At 36.7% G+C, this 15,277-nt stretch overlaps 5 non-coding genes and 11 pseudogenes across 5 annotated transcripts; all 16 read left to right on the top strand.

Annotated features, from left to right (window-relative positions):
• The first annotated feature begins 9,389 nt into the window (after nucleotides 1-9,389).
• On the top strand, nucleotides 9,390-9,508 carry LOC131710796 (5S ribosomal RNA). The gene has a single exon (XR_009312678.1). It is a non-coding gene; the product is annotated as a 5S ribosomal RNA (ribosomal RNA).
• Nucleotides 9,509-9,607: 99 nt separating this feature from the next.
• On the top strand, nucleotides 9,608-9,727 carry LOC131714279 (5S ribosomal RNA; annotated as a pseudogene).
• A 109-nt stretch (nucleotides 9,728-9,836) lies between these two features.
• Nucleotides 9,837-9,955, top strand: LOC131715383 (5S ribosomal RNA; annotated as a pseudogene).
• A 114-nt stretch (nucleotides 9,956-10,069) lies between these two features.
• Nucleotides 10,070-10,178, top strand: LOC131716201 (5S ribosomal RNA; annotated as a pseudogene).
• A 114-nt stretch (nucleotides 10,179-10,292) lies between these two features.
• Nucleotides 10,293-10,401, top strand: LOC131716378 (5S ribosomal RNA; annotated as a pseudogene).
• A 114-nt stretch (nucleotides 10,402-10,515) lies between these two features.
• Nucleotides 10,516-10,634, top strand: LOC131711332 (5S ribosomal RNA). The gene has a single exon (XR_009313216.1). It is a non-coding gene; the product is annotated as a 5S ribosomal RNA (ribosomal RNA).
• Nucleotides 10,635-10,748: 114 nt separating this feature from the next.
• LOC117970824 (5S ribosomal RNA) lies at nucleotides 10,749-10,867 on the top strand. Its single transcript, XR_009311619.1, has one exon. It is a non-coding gene; the product is annotated as a 5S ribosomal RNA (ribosomal RNA).
• A 100-nt stretch (nucleotides 10,868-10,967) lies between these two features.
• LOC117970820 (5S ribosomal RNA) lies at nucleotides 10,968-11,086 on the top strand (annotated as a pseudogene).
• Nucleotides 11,087-11,200: 114 nt separating this feature from the next.
• Nucleotides 11,201-11,319, top strand: LOC117970813 (5S ribosomal RNA; annotated as a pseudogene).
• A 114-nt stretch (nucleotides 11,320-11,433) lies between these two features.
• On the top strand, nucleotides 11,434-11,552 carry LOC131709747 (5S ribosomal RNA). Its single transcript, XR_009311609.1, has one exon. It is a non-coding gene; the product is annotated as a 5S ribosomal RNA (ribosomal RNA).
• Nucleotides 11,553-11,652: 100 nt separating this feature from the next.
• Nucleotides 11,653-11,771, top strand: LOC131713976 (5S ribosomal RNA; annotated as a pseudogene).
• A 114-nt stretch (nucleotides 11,772-11,885) lies between these two features.
• Nucleotides 11,886-11,994, top strand: LOC131716235 (5S ribosomal RNA; annotated as a pseudogene).
• Nucleotides 11,995-12,108: 114 nt separating this feature from the next.
• On the top strand, nucleotides 12,109-12,227 carry LOC131720824 (5S ribosomal RNA). The gene has a single exon (XR_009319721.1). It is a non-coding gene; the product is annotated as a 5S ribosomal RNA (ribosomal RNA).
• A 114-nt stretch (nucleotides 12,228-12,341) lies between these two features.
• Nucleotides 12,342-12,450, top strand: LOC131714460 (5S ribosomal RNA; annotated as a pseudogene).
• A 100-nt stretch (nucleotides 12,451-12,550) lies between these two features.
• LOC131713975 (5S ribosomal RNA) lies at nucleotides 12,551-12,669 on the top strand (annotated as a pseudogene).
• Nucleotides 12,670-12,783: 114 nt separating this feature from the next.
• Nucleotides 12,784-12,892, top strand: LOC131716257 (5S ribosomal RNA; annotated as a pseudogene).
• The last annotated feature ends 2,385 nt before the right edge of the window (nucleotides 12,893-15,277 follow it).

The following is a 15,277-nucleotide window of genomic DNA, read 5'->3' as shown; positions in this document are numbered from 1 at the left end:
GTATTATTGCTTGTTCACGACTTTGCTTTAGTGATAAGAAGATTAAAAGCTGGAGCAGTATTCAATTGAATTAATTGAGAAAGAGGAAGATTAATTCTTCTTTCTATTGAACAATAAGACTTCTAGACATTATGATATCCATTGAATTATAGAAGTTAAAAGGTGTTGTGTTGTGTTTTTGTGTTAAGTTTGTAATAATATACTATAATGTACCTTGTTATTAATCCACTATACTATTGTCTAATTAAGGTAGATGGAATCCTTATAATGTGGTTATTTGAAACTGCTGCAGTGAAAAAGGGCCTCATATGGGCTGTAGAGAAAGGAGGGGGTCATCTTACATTCCACTTCAGCAAAATTGCAAATCTCATAGACTTGTAGTGTTAAGGTTTATGGAGTTAGTGGTTTAGTACTGATAAGTAAATGTCTTGAAATAATATGCACAAATCATGGCTTAATGGACAGGTCATATATCTAATAAAGTGTTTGCACAGACTCTGACCTTGGAAAAAAACAAGAGACTGTGGAAACTGCTAGCAGTAACATATTCTCAGAGTCAGGTACCGGTCAGAGCCTGGTCAGTGCATCTCTTAAGGGATAAATAATTGTAATGAAAACTATTACCACTTAAACCTAGTGAAACTACATGACTTGAATATTGTATGAGACAAACTTTTGTCAAATACTCTGTTGGACAATGGTATATGGAATCAAAACTGACTCATTAACAAAATGATGAAACAATATGAAGTTATAAGAAACACATACCTTTAATTTAGCATAATATAATCACTTAGAAGATGATGTCACATATTAAGAACATCTCTCATATATAACACATATAAAATTAGTGTTTTGCATGCAGTAGTGTTTTTATATTATATTATAAACCAAGATCCTGGGAACCTTGGTTCACTTAACTTTTCAGATAAAGGAGGGGCTTGGAGGAAAGCAAAGAAATGAGATCATAAGAGTTGAAACAAATGTGAGGTTTTGAATTTATTGAGTACATGACCCCTATTAATTCTGAAAAGTTAGTCTGGATCTTTTGAAAACTATTATTTGTAAAATGGATAAGTACTGTCCCACCTGATTAATGATTGGATTTAATTGAGGCGTCCCATGTATTCCAATGAGATGAAAAACCTATAAAACTCCAGAGTAATTTCAATGGAGTACCACACTCATCCCAGACAGGGCAAGGTGGTCCATCTTCTGCAAACCAAAAACACAATTGAACTGATTTAACTCAGTTTAATTTGCCTGGTGAAGACAGTCATATCCTTTTACGATCTATATTAAAGGGTAAGCATTAATCAATTATTATTTTATCTCACATGTATTGCATGTATTGCTATAAGGGACTCACGCTATGTTTAGAAGATAGGAGAACATTTGTTGAATGTGCTGAAAAGAGGCTACTGGGTGTATTTAGTGTCGTGGTCGTTGCCAGGCCTGCCGGCTGCACTAATACATAAAGATGTATTAAAGTGTTAACGTTAATATCTGTTAAGACACTGAACTGCCCAGAACGTCTGTCCGCTGGGGATATGAAGTAGCCTGTAGCTACTCAATCCAATATTTAACTGTTAATAAACCGAAGGAGTACTGATCATACTCTGATTCGTAAAAACACTTTAGATACATGAGTCTGTCAATTTCTTGGGTACTATATTGGTCATCCGAATATACTGCGGGTCCAGAGCACAAACTATATCCCACTAGGAGTAATAACATCTCTGTCCTCCTAACGTCTCCCCTGAGATAAGAGTGTGTGCTGAGCAAATAAAAAGAGTACGTAAAGAAATCTGAACACGTGGATTTTGTGACAATATGTTGAGTAAAACTGGTTTGTACCTAGTATACACTACAATTGTAAACCATTTTAAACCTTAGGTTAAAAAAGGTATATTTATATGGTTTACTCACAATCTTTCTGGTATAAAATAGTATTGAATAGATAATGCAGTGGCCATATAGTTTATATTGCTAGCTGATTCCCCCAGTCCTTTTAATTGTGTTTTGTAACTTTAGGAGAAATCTTCAGTGTAATATTTTTTTTTTAATTGTCAGAGCTTTCCTATGTTTTCAGTGCCCCACATTCTCTGAAAACAAATATATAAAACTGATGACATAGTGAAATCCTACTATCAATACCATTTTTGTGGGTTGGCAGTTTGCAGTATTTCATTGTGATTTTTTTTTTTTATCACTATACCATAAAAAAGTGTTAAGCAACATTACATGTGTTTGCCCATGGTATGCTCAGCAAAATCAACTGCTCATGGAAGGCATGACCAGTCCATCATGCTGAACGCTCTGGGCAAACACATGCAATGTTTTATGTCCCGGGCTCACTCCTTCTCATCTTTTGTCACTCATTGATGGTATCAGCTGTCCATAAGCATCAGGACAATGCCGTGTTTCACCACCTTCTGGTGTCTCCTCATCACCTACCTTGGACTGCTTAACTTTTCTTTCATTACCCTAACTAAATTGTACTTGGCTGTTGTTTCCTAGTGATTCAATTTGAGTTAAGTTTTCACCATCCAAGCTGAGGGCAATTCGGCCCATCTTCCTCCTTGTTTTATCCCCTGCTGTGTTGGCACTGAACTCTGCCGGGAAAAAAAACAAAAAAACATGAAGGTCTGCTGTGCTGTAAGTAGTTCATCTTGGGTTGTCTGTCGGGACTGTACCATAAAATAACATTTGCTTACTAACGTGTGTGTACATTAGTTCGTGTTACATGGTGGATTGAGGCTGTAGTCTTGTCGGGAGCGTCACATGTACATAGCCAGAGTTGTGAGTTTCTTAATTTAGTTTTTGAGCAGGGGTAGAAAAAAGCTGACATCTGAGTGAGGGTTTAAATCAAGGGCAGCATTAATTATCTATCTATCTATCTGTCTATCTATCTATCTATCTGTCTATCTATCTATCTATCTATATGCGCCTAGGGTACAGAGAGGTTAGAAAACTATTTGCTTTAAGTCTGCAAAAAGAACAATACTATTTATATGTTAAAGTAATGTTTATGTAGAATATAAACATCAAATCTGGGTAACAAACAACATCAACTTAATTCTGATAAGCTCTTTAACTCAAGTACAGATAATAAAAAAAAACATTTATTTTATTATGATTAATGATTTGAAAAATTAACTTTTACTTAAATCAGGAAGTCACTTGAGAGAAAAATGTATATTTCAAGAACCTTGGCCAAGATGGCAGTGTTAAATAATAAATTGTACCAACAATAATAATACATGGACCTTTGAATATTTAAAAGAGCACGTCGGAAATAAAAATCAATAATATGTTTAAATTAGAATCAAGTGTAACTTCCATGATTTACAATACATATACAAACTATTACAGAAAACCACACTTACACCTCTTAGGCTTACAGTGGTTGTAATAAACTATAGAAGTAAATGAAAAAAAATGAAAGAATGACCTTTCCTGGTATGACCAAAAGCATCATTTTCAGTGATGCCCTACAATGCTGAACCACACTATGAAATAAGTTCATGAGTATTACCAAATAAGATCACCATTTTACGATAGTCGATTAAAATGTAGAAACATGTTGACGGTAAAAATAACTTACCGAATACTGAGGTACTAATGTACTTTTTCATGAATGTCCACAAAAAAGTACAATGTAAGAAATATCAAGATTATTTCTCATATTAATAAAAATAATAAACATAACCTCAGAGACAGGAGATGGCAGGTGCAAGCACCAGTGTGTGTATTTATTAATAAGCCAAATAAACAAACAAACAATTTAAACAAAACAACTCGAACACTCACAAAAAAAACATAACTCACCACACACAAACTGGAGACCCACACTCGCCAGGACTACTGTCCTAAATGGAGCCTCCAGACTCCTATCTCAATTAGAGATAGAGACAAACATTATTTTTTCTTAGAACAACAATTACATGCAACACATTTTTAGCATTTTGATAAGACAGCAGAATGAACAAACCAGTGCAACAGACACTTTGATTGGCATTAAAGAGAAAATGAACGAACCAGGGACATAGTGCGACAGACCGCTCAGAGACGTGCATCAACACTTGCCTATGATTCTTAGAATAAGGAGGAAATGAACGAACCACGGACATAGTGCGACAGATCGCTCAGAGACGTGCGTCAACACTTACCTATAATTCAGAGAATAAGAGGAAATGAACGAACCACAGACATAGTGTGACAGATCGCTCAGAGACGTGCGTCAACACTTGCCTATGATTCAGAGAATAAGAGGAAATGAACGAACCACAGACATAGTGTGACAGATCGCTCAGAGATGTGCGTCAACACTTGCCTATGATTCAGAGAATAAGAGGAAATGAACGAACCACGGGCATAGTGCGACAGATCGCTCAGAGACGTGCGTCAACACTTACCTATGATTCAGAGAATAAGAGGAAATGAAAGGTAAGACATTAAATGTCAATCCAAGGATACCTCCTGGTTCAGCAAACACAGTCAGCAAATCTTTAAAAAATTGTAACCATGTATCGATTGCCACATCAGAAATAAAAAAATGTGTCTGCAACACCATCAAAAAAAGACATCTAACAAACCTCAGCACTTTTTCATGAACTGTTGCTGAGCTTGCGTATAGTTGTTCTGCTACATAATCTAAATCCTGAGAAATTCCTGCTTCTATATTTACAGCCATCTCTTTTTCCGCAGTTGCTTCCCACTGTTCTTCTTTTTCACTGTCAGAGTGGTTCTCAATATTAAATTCAGATACAGGAAAGAATGACAAAACATTTTCATCAAATACATTTTTGGGCACATCTTGGTTACTGTCCACTTTCCAGGTTTCCATTTGGCAATATATTCTTCTCCAGTTGATGATCAGTTCCTTTTGTACAACGATGCTCGTGGTATTGCTCATAATGTACAGAATTATAGCTGACTTTACAAATTTCACATATCACTCTCTTCTCATCTGGCTCGCTTTTCTTTCTTCAGGAAATCTATAAAATAAAAAAGAGCGAAACTTTGATGAATCACTTCCCATTTAAGAAAAAATCTTAACAAGAAATGTTCTGAAAATATTTCATAAAAACTTCTGGTCAAGTTTCTGAGTACATATAGTGTGTGTGCTGCGTGTTGTGAAGGGTTTAAAAAGGGTATTGTGCTGGACCCGCTTTAAGACCGTTACCATTATTTTAAAATGTGCACCGATTAATCTACAGATTAATTAGCTGATGCCCATAAATTAACCAATCAAATATTTTAATCGAGTGACAGCCCTAATTTAAAATTCTTACGGCCCTAATTATTACATTTACTATAGTAGATCGAGGTTCACTGTATTGCGGCACTGTGCCTTTAAGAAATGAATAATCTGAACGGAAGCAGGTGACATCACAAATAAGATGAAGTAGAACAAAGCAGCAAAAAGTATGTACATGCAGCAGCCTACAAAAATAAAAAAGAAAGCGGTCCAGTGGTTAAAGAAAAGGGCTTGTAACCAGGAGGTCCCCGGTTCAAATCCCACCTCTGTCACTGACTCATTGTGTGACCCTGAGCAAGTCACTTCACCTCCTTGTGCTCCGTCTTTCGGTTGAGATGTATTTGTAAGTGACTCTGCAGCTGATGCATTGTTCACACACCCTATTCTCTGTAAGTCGCCTTGGATAAAGGTGTCTGCTAAATAAAAAATACATCTAAAAATGCAACAGCTTTATCATCACTGACAGAAACATTCCTCCACAGAAGCAGGAAAGAGTATGTTTGGATGTAAAGAAATAATACGCATTACTTTATTAAAAAACTTAACTTGAACTGTGGCAAAAACTCATTTGCAAAGAAAAGTGTGCAACAGAAACCACATATAATAGTAATAATTCATATAATAATATTGTTCTACTGTATTAATGTTTTGTGTGTGCTTGTTTGATGTATGGGGTCAGTTGAGCGCTTTGAGGCACTGACCGGCTTTTTTTGTTGTTGCAAATATCAGAATGGTGTTTTTTTATTTTTTTACTTTGCTTAAAAAGCGATAGCTTTAAAACAACTTACAAGCTGTCTATAAAATTGGATCACGTGAAAGGCTTGCGATGCTAGTTATCGCTGGAAAGCTATTTGGTTGGGTGATATCAAACCACTTTTTTGTAGTGACCAAGCGATAGTTGTTTTGTTTCTGGTGTAGGACGCTCAGAGCACTCCACCGTATAAAACACACAAACAAATAAATCAATCATACAGGTCAAACAGCTCATTTCCACATGAAGTTCAGTTTGAATTTCAAAACAAGGCAGAACTTATGACACTGCACTTAGCAAGAATAAAGCAGTATCATAAACATTTCTAATTGTGAAACTATTTCATCATGTGCACTATGATCAACTACAAACTCAGTCATAAGTAATACAAGGCATTACCACTATAGGACGATAGGATGCAGTAATTAATTGCCAACGGTCCTCATATATTTTAAGAATAATAGGGGCTGTAAAAGGAGTCAAGTCATTATGCCAAAATATGATTTTTTTGTAAATATTTAATTTAAATGAATGATTTCCAAATATCGATGTAAGCACAGTGATCAAAAAACGTTTTTGTTTCAACAGTATAAAATGTTCATACTTAAATATGAATAGGTTTTAATGTTTCAGCATGACAAAATGTCTTATTTTAAACATGTAGCTAGATATTTTAATGGCAGACCCCACTCTACCAACACATTTGCAGTAGGCTATCTGCATGCTATTATTACTTTGATTTCTTTAACAAATGCTAAATTTACTAACGTCAGTTTAGTCAATTTAGATTACATTACATTATTTGTTTATGTATAACTGGCATGCAGCGTGCTATCAAAACAAAAGTTTTCTTTTTTTATTCATTGCATCATATGAAGAATAAAAACAGGGCTTGTCGTAATATTATTAACACATTTAGCTAATGTCTTTATCCAAAGCGACTTCATCGCTCACTCCAGCAGCTATTGTTTGTTTTGATTGCTCTTTCGCTTGAATCGCATTTAGCTTGTATCGAGAGTGTTCTGTGCACAGGCAGTTTAACGTTATATGGTTAAATAAAGTCTTCATTGCTTGATCTGGAACGCAGACAGCTGGAGGCTCGGAGGAAAAACAAGAGAGACGTGAGTTAATTTAGTCATTCATTTCATCCTTTTCCATGAATGCAAGCTGCAGTTGTATAGATATTACATTTTGTGTGCAATTGAATAGAAAGTTTAGCATTGCATACTATATTTACAAGCAGGGTATGGACAAACAAAATAGCTGTAAGTGTTATTTTTGAATGTAAAGATGTTGGACAGAACTCTTTTTTATAGCATTAAACATTCTTTAATAATCTGACATACATAAATCACCCTCAGAATAACATTATAAATGATTAAAATGTTTTTTATGTATGATAAGAGATCTACCTACAAAATTAGGGAACAAAAATAGTATATTTGCTAATGTTAAAACAAACACTCTTTAAGTGCTATATATTGTATTGTATTGTAGCTAGAACGGATTGGACAAAAGTGTGGTTCCTCAGAATAAAAAAGTAATATTGGTTGAGGTGGTTGTATATGAGCAACACTGCAAAACATCTATTATATATATATATATATATATATATATATATATATATATATATATATATATGAAGTAATTAATTAATTAATTAATTAATTAATTAGTATCATCATTATATATATATATATATATATATATATATATATATATATATATATATATATATATATATATATATATTGTATTTTATTTTTTAGAAATGCCAGACTCGAATACAGGGGGTCCCTCATTCATCAGCATCGGAGGAGGAGAAAAAAGAAGATAAGTGCCTTTAAAGTGCTCCCTGTGGAAGTCACTGTGATGAGCACAGAAGAATCTGAGGAGGAAGATAATCCCTTTAATGAAGGAGAAAAAATATCTGTGAAGGTAATTTGACCACGAAAATGGGAGTCACAAAAATTTAAAGAGGGGAAAAAAGCATGTGATGCTGCATTTGGCATTCTGAAAAAAAGGGAAATCCAAACTTCCTCGCAAAAGAGGAGCATTTTCAAATTACAAAAGACCAGATTTGCCTGTTGAGTTTTCATGGTTGATTAAAGATTAACATGGGTGAAATTTAAAGGACACAATTTAAAGTTATAACAAATTTGGGAAGAGATATCTTACATGGTTTTGACTCCCATTTTGTGAATTGTGTTTTTCTTTTATTATTATTATTATTATTATTATTATTATTATTATTATTATTATTATTATTATTATTATTATTATTATTATTTATGTGGTTCCTTATCACATTATTCCTAAAATCAAGATCCTGAGAAGAATGATCTGTGATCTCGACATAACAAAGACATTTTCAATGTCCTCAATGAGCCACTGTAAATAAATAAATAAATAAATAAATAAATAAATAAAAGGCCTACTGGAAAACTAAATATGTTGTATGCTGTTATCTATGCTTGCATATTTAATAATAAAAACAAATGCTTAAAAAAAACTTGTTTGGTATTAATTTAAAAGTTGCCTAACTGTTTTAGCTAACTTTACAAAAGGTATTGTATTCTTATATGGCTTATTTTCTTTTTTTACAAACTAGTGTAAATACTTCAGGTTTAATGATACTCCATTAAATAAAGAACATTAGCAAGACCTTTCATTGTAACTTTAAACAGATTAAATCAAACGTCTTGCAAGTCGAGTAACTTTGTTATGTAGAATACAAAAACGGGGTTTAAAATTTGGCAAATTTAATGGCTATGTGCACAGCTGTTTACAGAGGTAATGCAAAAAAACAGGTTAAAATGGTATGTGTAAACCATTCACAAAGACAGGTTTACAACATTTTAAACTTAATGTCCAAAAGGGCATACTGTGGAAATAAGTTTGTATCACTTTGTAAACCTGATGAAAAAATACTGTTTACCATTCAATTTATGCAAACCATTCTAAACTATACATTTGCAAAGGTTGACATAGTTTGTAAACCATTATTTTACTAATGTGCAAACCTGAGGTCCAAATGGACTAAAAGACCTCCATTAGGTTCTTGGTCTAGTAAACCTTTTGTAAAAATAAAGTTTACAATAGGTTTGCAACATGTGTGCATACTTTGCAAACTAAGTTTGTATATTTTACAATAGGTTTACATAGTTTGTAAACCATTATTTTACTAATGTGCAAACCTGAGGTCCAAATGGACTATAAGTCCTCCAAAGTTCTTGGTCTTGTAAACCAGTTGTAAAAATAAAGTTTACAATAGGTTTGCAACATGTGAAAACTTTGCAAACTTTGTTTGTTTAGTTTTACAATAGATTTACACCATTTGTAAACCATATTTTTCGTGCATTGAGAACTGCAATCGCCTGCGGCCACACCAATTTGAATAAGCCTGATCTCGTCTGATCTCAGAAGCTAAGCAATGTTGGGCTTGGTTAGTACTTGGATGGGAGACCACCTGGGAATATCAAGTGCTGCAGGCATTACATTTTACAATTGAAATGTGTGGACGACAAAAGGAAATTTTGGAGGAATCACCCCAGCTCACTAAACATAAAAGTCATGAAAGCAGAACTGCAATCGCCTGCGGCCACACCACCTTGAATAAGCCTGATCTCGTCTGATCTCAGAAGCATTAGCAATGTTGGGCTTGGTTAGTACTTGGATGGGAAACCACCTGGGAATATCAAGTGCTGCAGGCATTACATTTTACAATTGAAATGTGTGAACAGAGGACACAAGAAGGAAATCTCCCCCAGGAATCACCCCCAGCTCACCGAACATAAAAGTCATGAAAGCAGAACTGCAATCGCCTGCGGTCACACCACTTTGAATAAGCCTGATCTCGTCTGATCTCAGAAACTACTCAACGTTGGGCTTGGTTAGTACATGGATGGGAGACTGCCTGGGAATATCAAGTGCTGCAGGCATTACATTTTTGTAATTACAATTTACAATTGAAATGTGTGGAGGACAAAAGGAAATTTTGGAGGAATCACCCCCCACTCACTAAACATAAAAGTCATGAAAGCAGAAACGCATTCACCTGCGGCCACACCACCTTGAATAAGCCTGATCTCAGAAGCTAATCAATGTTGGGCTTGGTTAGTACTTGGATGGGAGACCACCTGGGAATATCAAGTGCTGCAGGCATTACATTTTTGTAATTACATTTTACAATTGAAATGTGTTGAGGACAAAAGGAAATTTCGGAGGAATCACCCCCAGCTAACTAAACATTAAAGTCATGAAAGCAGAAATGCAATCGCCTGCGGCCACACCACCTTGAATAAGCCTGATCTCAGAAGCTAAGCAATGTTGGGCTTGGTTAGTACTTGGATAGGAGACCACCTGGGAATATCAAGTGCAGCAGGCATTACATTTTTGTAATTACATTTTACAATTGAACTGTGTGGAGGACAAAAGGAAATTTTGGAGGAATCACCCCCAGCTCACTAAACATAAAAGTCATGAAAGCAGAAATCCAATTGCCTGCGGCCACACCACCTTGAATAAGCCTGATCTCGTCTGATCTCAGAAGCTAAGCAATGTTGGGCTTGGTTAGTACTTGGATGGGAGACCACCTGGGAATATCAAGTGCTGCAAGCATTACATTTTTGTAATTACTTTTTACAATTGAAATGTGTGGAGGACAAAAGGAAATTTTGGAGGAATCACCCCCAGCTCACTAAACATAAAAGTCATGAAAGCAGCAATGCAATCGCCTGCGGCCACACCACCTTGAATAAGCCTGATCTCGTCTGATCTCAGAAGCTAAGCAATGTTGGGCTTGGTTAGTACTTGGATGGGAGACCACCTGGGAATATCAAGTGCTGCAGGCATTACATTTTACAATTGAAATGTGTGGAGGACAAAAGGAAATTTTGGAGGAATCACCCCCAGCTCACTAAACATAAAAGTCATGAAAGCAGCAATGCAATCGCCTGCGGCCACACCACCTTGAATAAGCCTGATCTCGTCTGATCTCAGAAGCTAAGCAATGTTTGGCTTTGTTAGTACTTGGATGGGAGACCACCTGGGAATATCAAGTGCTGCAGGCATTACAATTTTGTTATTACATTTTACAATTGAAATGTGTGGAGGACAAAAGGAAATTTTGGAGGAATCACCCCCAGCTCACTAAACATAAAAGTCATGAAAGCAGCAATGCAATCGCCTGCGGCCACACCACCTTGAATAAGCCTGATCTCGTCTGATCTCAGAAGCTAAGCAATGTTTGGCTTTGTTAGTACTTGGATGGGAGACCACCTGGGAATATCAAGTGCTGCAGGCATTACATTTTTGTAATTACATTTTACAATTGAAATGTGTGGAGGACAAAAGGAAATTTTGGAAGAATCACCCCCAGCTCACTTAACATAAAAGTCAGGAAAGCAGAAATGCAATTGCCTGCGGCCACACCACCTTGAATAAGCCTGATCTCGTCTGATCTCAGAAGCTAAGCAATGTTGGGCTTGGTTAGTACTTGGATGGGAGACCACCTGGGAATATCAAGTGCTGCAGGCATTACATTTTACAATTGAAATGTGTGGAGGACAAAAGGAAATTTTGGAGGAATCACCCCCAGCTCACTAAACATAAAAGTCATGAAAGCAAAAATGCAATCGCCTGCGGCCACACCACCTTGAATAAGCCTGATCTCGTCTGATCTCAGAAGCTAAGCAATGTTTGGCTTTGTTAGTACTTGGATGGGAGACCACCTGGGAATATCAAGTGCTGCAGGCATTACAATTTTGTAATCACATTTTACAATTGAAATGTGTGGAGGACAAAAGGAAATTTTCGAGGAGTCACCCCCAGCTCACCGAACATAAAAGTCATGAAAGCAGAACTGCAATCGCCTGCGGCCACACCACCTTGAATAAGCCTGATCTCAGAAGCTAAGCAATGTTGGGCTTGGTTAGTACTTGGATGGGAGACTACCTGGGAATATCAAGTGCTGTAGGCATTACATTTTTGTAATTACATTTTACAATTGAAATGTGTGGAGGACAAAAGGAAATTTTGGAGGAATCACCCCCAGCTCACCGAACATAAAAGTCATGAATGCAGAACTGCAATCGCCTGCGGCCACACCACCTTGAATAAGCCTGATCTCGTCTGATCTCAGAAGCTAAGCAATGTTGGGCTTGGTTAGTACTTGGATGGGAGACCACCTGGGAATATCAAGTGCTGCAGGCATTACATTTTTGTAATTACATTTTACAATTGAAATGTGTGGAGGACAAAAGGAAATTGTGGAAGAATCACCCCCAGCTCACTTAACATAAAAGTCAGGAAAGCAGAAATGCAATTGCCTGCGGCCACACCACCTTGAATAAGCCTGATCTCAGAAGCTAAGCAATGTTGGGCTTGGTTAGTACTTGGATGGGAGACCACCTGGGAATATCAAGTGCTGCAGGCATTACATTTTACAATTGAAATGTGTGGAGGACAAAAGGAAATTTTGGAGGAATCACCCCCAGCTCACTAAACATAAAAGTCATGAAAGCAAAAATGCAATCGCCTGCGGCCACACCACCTTGAATAAGCCTGATCTCGTCTGATCTCAGAAGCTAAGCAATGTTTGGCTTTGTTAGTACTTGGATGGGAGACCACCTGGGAATATCAAGTGCTGCAGGCATTACAATTTTGTAATCACATTTTACAATTGAAATGTGTGGAGGACAAAAGGAAATTTTCGAGGAGTCACCCCCAGCTCACCGAACATAAAAGTCATGAAAGCAGGACTGCAATCGCCTGCGGCCACACCGCCTTGAATAAGCCTGATCTCAGAAGCTAAGCAATGTTGGGCTTGGTTAGTACTTGGATGGGAGACTACCTGGGAATATCAAGTGCTGTAGGCATTACATTTTTGTAATTACATTTTACAATTGAAATGTGTGGAGGACAAAAGGAAATTTCGGAGGAATCACCCCCAGCTCACCGAACATAAAAGTCATGAATGCAGAACTGCAATCGCCTGCGGCCACACCACCTTGAATAAGCCTGATCTCGTCTGATCTCAGAAGCTAAGCAATGTTGGGCTTGGTTAGTTCTTGGATGGGAGACTACCTGTACGGTGTCCATTTTAGGACATCCTCAGACCTTACCCCTCCTCAAGTCAATCCTCACCCCTCCTCGATTCAATCGTCAGACATCAGACCTCACCCCTCCTCGAGTCAATCGTCAGACCTCCTCGAGTCAATCGTCAGACCTCCTCGAGTCAATCGTCAGACCTCCTCGAGTCAATCGTCACCCCTCCTCGAGTCAATCGTCAACCCTCCTCGAGTCAATCGTCAACCCTCCTCGAGTCAATCATCACCCCTCCTCGAGTCAATCGTCAGACCTCCTCGAGTCAATCGTCAGACCTCCTCAAGTCAATCGTCAGACCTCCTCGAGTCAATCGTCACCCCTCCTCGAGTCAATCGTCAACCCTCCTCGAGTCAATCGTCAACCCTCCTCGAGTCAATCGTCAGACATCAGACCTCACCCCTCCTCGAGTCAATCGTCAGACCTCCTCGAGTCAATCGTCAGACCTCCTCGAGTCAATCGTCAGACCTCCTCGAGTCAATCGTCACCCCTCCTCGAGTCAATCATCACCCCTCCTCGAGTCAATCGTCACCCCTCCTCGAGTCAATCGTCAGACATCAGACCTCACCCCTCCTCGAGTCAATCGTCAGACCTCCTCGAGTCAATCGTCAGACCTCCTCGAGTCAATCGTCACCCCTCCTCGAGTCAATCGTCAACCCTCCTCGAGTCAATCGTCAGACCACTTTAAGCCATACTATCCCCTCCCCCTTTTTACGGTTACTGGAATAGCTGGACAGAAGTTTAGCAGTGCAGTTTTACTTGCTCGAGAGACCGGTGAGTACTAGAACAATTTAAAAAAAATAAAAATAAAAAATACTCAAATTAAATAGGCCCATATTAATATACGTACACAAACGTACCTTAATAGGACAGCGTGAGTTAGTGCAGTTCAATGTGTTGTACGTTAATTTGAAAATACGTTAAAGAAACTACGTATATTTTTTTCACATTTTTTAATTACTTTTATAATATAGGTTGCTGGTGTTTTGCAGTGTTGAAAATCAGACGATGGAAAACCAGAACCGTATCTTTTAAGTGAAAACATACACCAATAACTCATATTTTTCGAGGTAAAATGCACACTTACCGTTTTATTTGCTTTATTTTAATTTCAAAAGTTGTTTATGAGTTAATCTAAATATTCGTATAAATAATGTGTTAATAAGTAAGCTAAAGATAATTGAATGTCCGAATTACTGAATTGATAGTAGCTAGCTACATATAAAGTAATATAATAAAATACAATAAAAACATTAGATTTGGTTGCAATTATTTTATTTTCGAATAATGCAAAATTACATTTACATTAACCTCATAAAATAAAGTGTATTCGATTTATTTAAATTACAGCAACCTTCACTATCACCGTACTTCAGATCAACTAATCCGGAAACTCTTTAATGATGGGTACACCCAAAAAGAGATGGTGAGAATGCTTGAAGCCCGTGGTCACAAAATGTCGTAAGTTATTTATATTTCTTAACTTACTTTTGTGCATAATATATAAATTAACTCTTTTATATATTTGAGTTATCAACAAGGTTTTTGAAAGGACATTTATTCTACAAACAAAGATTAACACTTAAGTTTGTGATCGGTCATATGATTTGTATCAACACACGTTTATTTATATACAGTTTACCATCTCATTTTGATATAACAGGTTAGTGAAAATACAGTATGTTTGTTTTAAGTAAATACAGTTAATACTACAGTGCAAACTTTCACCTACCACTAATCAATAATCATTCACCTTCAACAAAAAAAAATAAGAAAATGTAATCTTTAATATTTCAACACTCCCCCTAAGGTTAATATGTCAGTTACAATCTTCTTCTGTTTCACCTATGTAATTAATGCCAACCTTAAGTTATGTTTACTGTTTTAAGTGAAAGGCATCTGAGAAGAATTCTTAAAGCACTGGGATTGAGGCGAAGAAGTGATCACAGACCACTGCATGCAATACGTCAGGCTATAGAGGTATTCAATAGATTTCCTAGCTATCCCTTTGTAATAAAAACAACCTTTAAACTGTGATTTACCAAACAAATTATTTTAATTGTATGTGTGTGTGTGTGTATATACATATATATATATAGTGTGAATCTTGGGGAGGCCTTCATCCAGCAGTGGATTGAAAAAGGCTGAAGATGATGATG

Source organism: Acipenser ruthenus, chromosome 44 (assembly GCF_902713425.1).
Source record: "Acipenser ruthenus chromosome 44, fAciRut3.2 maternal haplotype, whole genome shotgun sequence".
In the NCBI taxonomy this organism is placed as follows: domain Eukaryota; kingdom Metazoa; phylum Chordata; class Actinopteri; order Acipenseriformes; family Acipenseridae; genus Acipenser; species Acipenser ruthenus.
The sequence above is the reverse complement of the archived record's forward strand: the minus strand, read 5'-3'. Positions and strand labels throughout refer to the sequence as shown.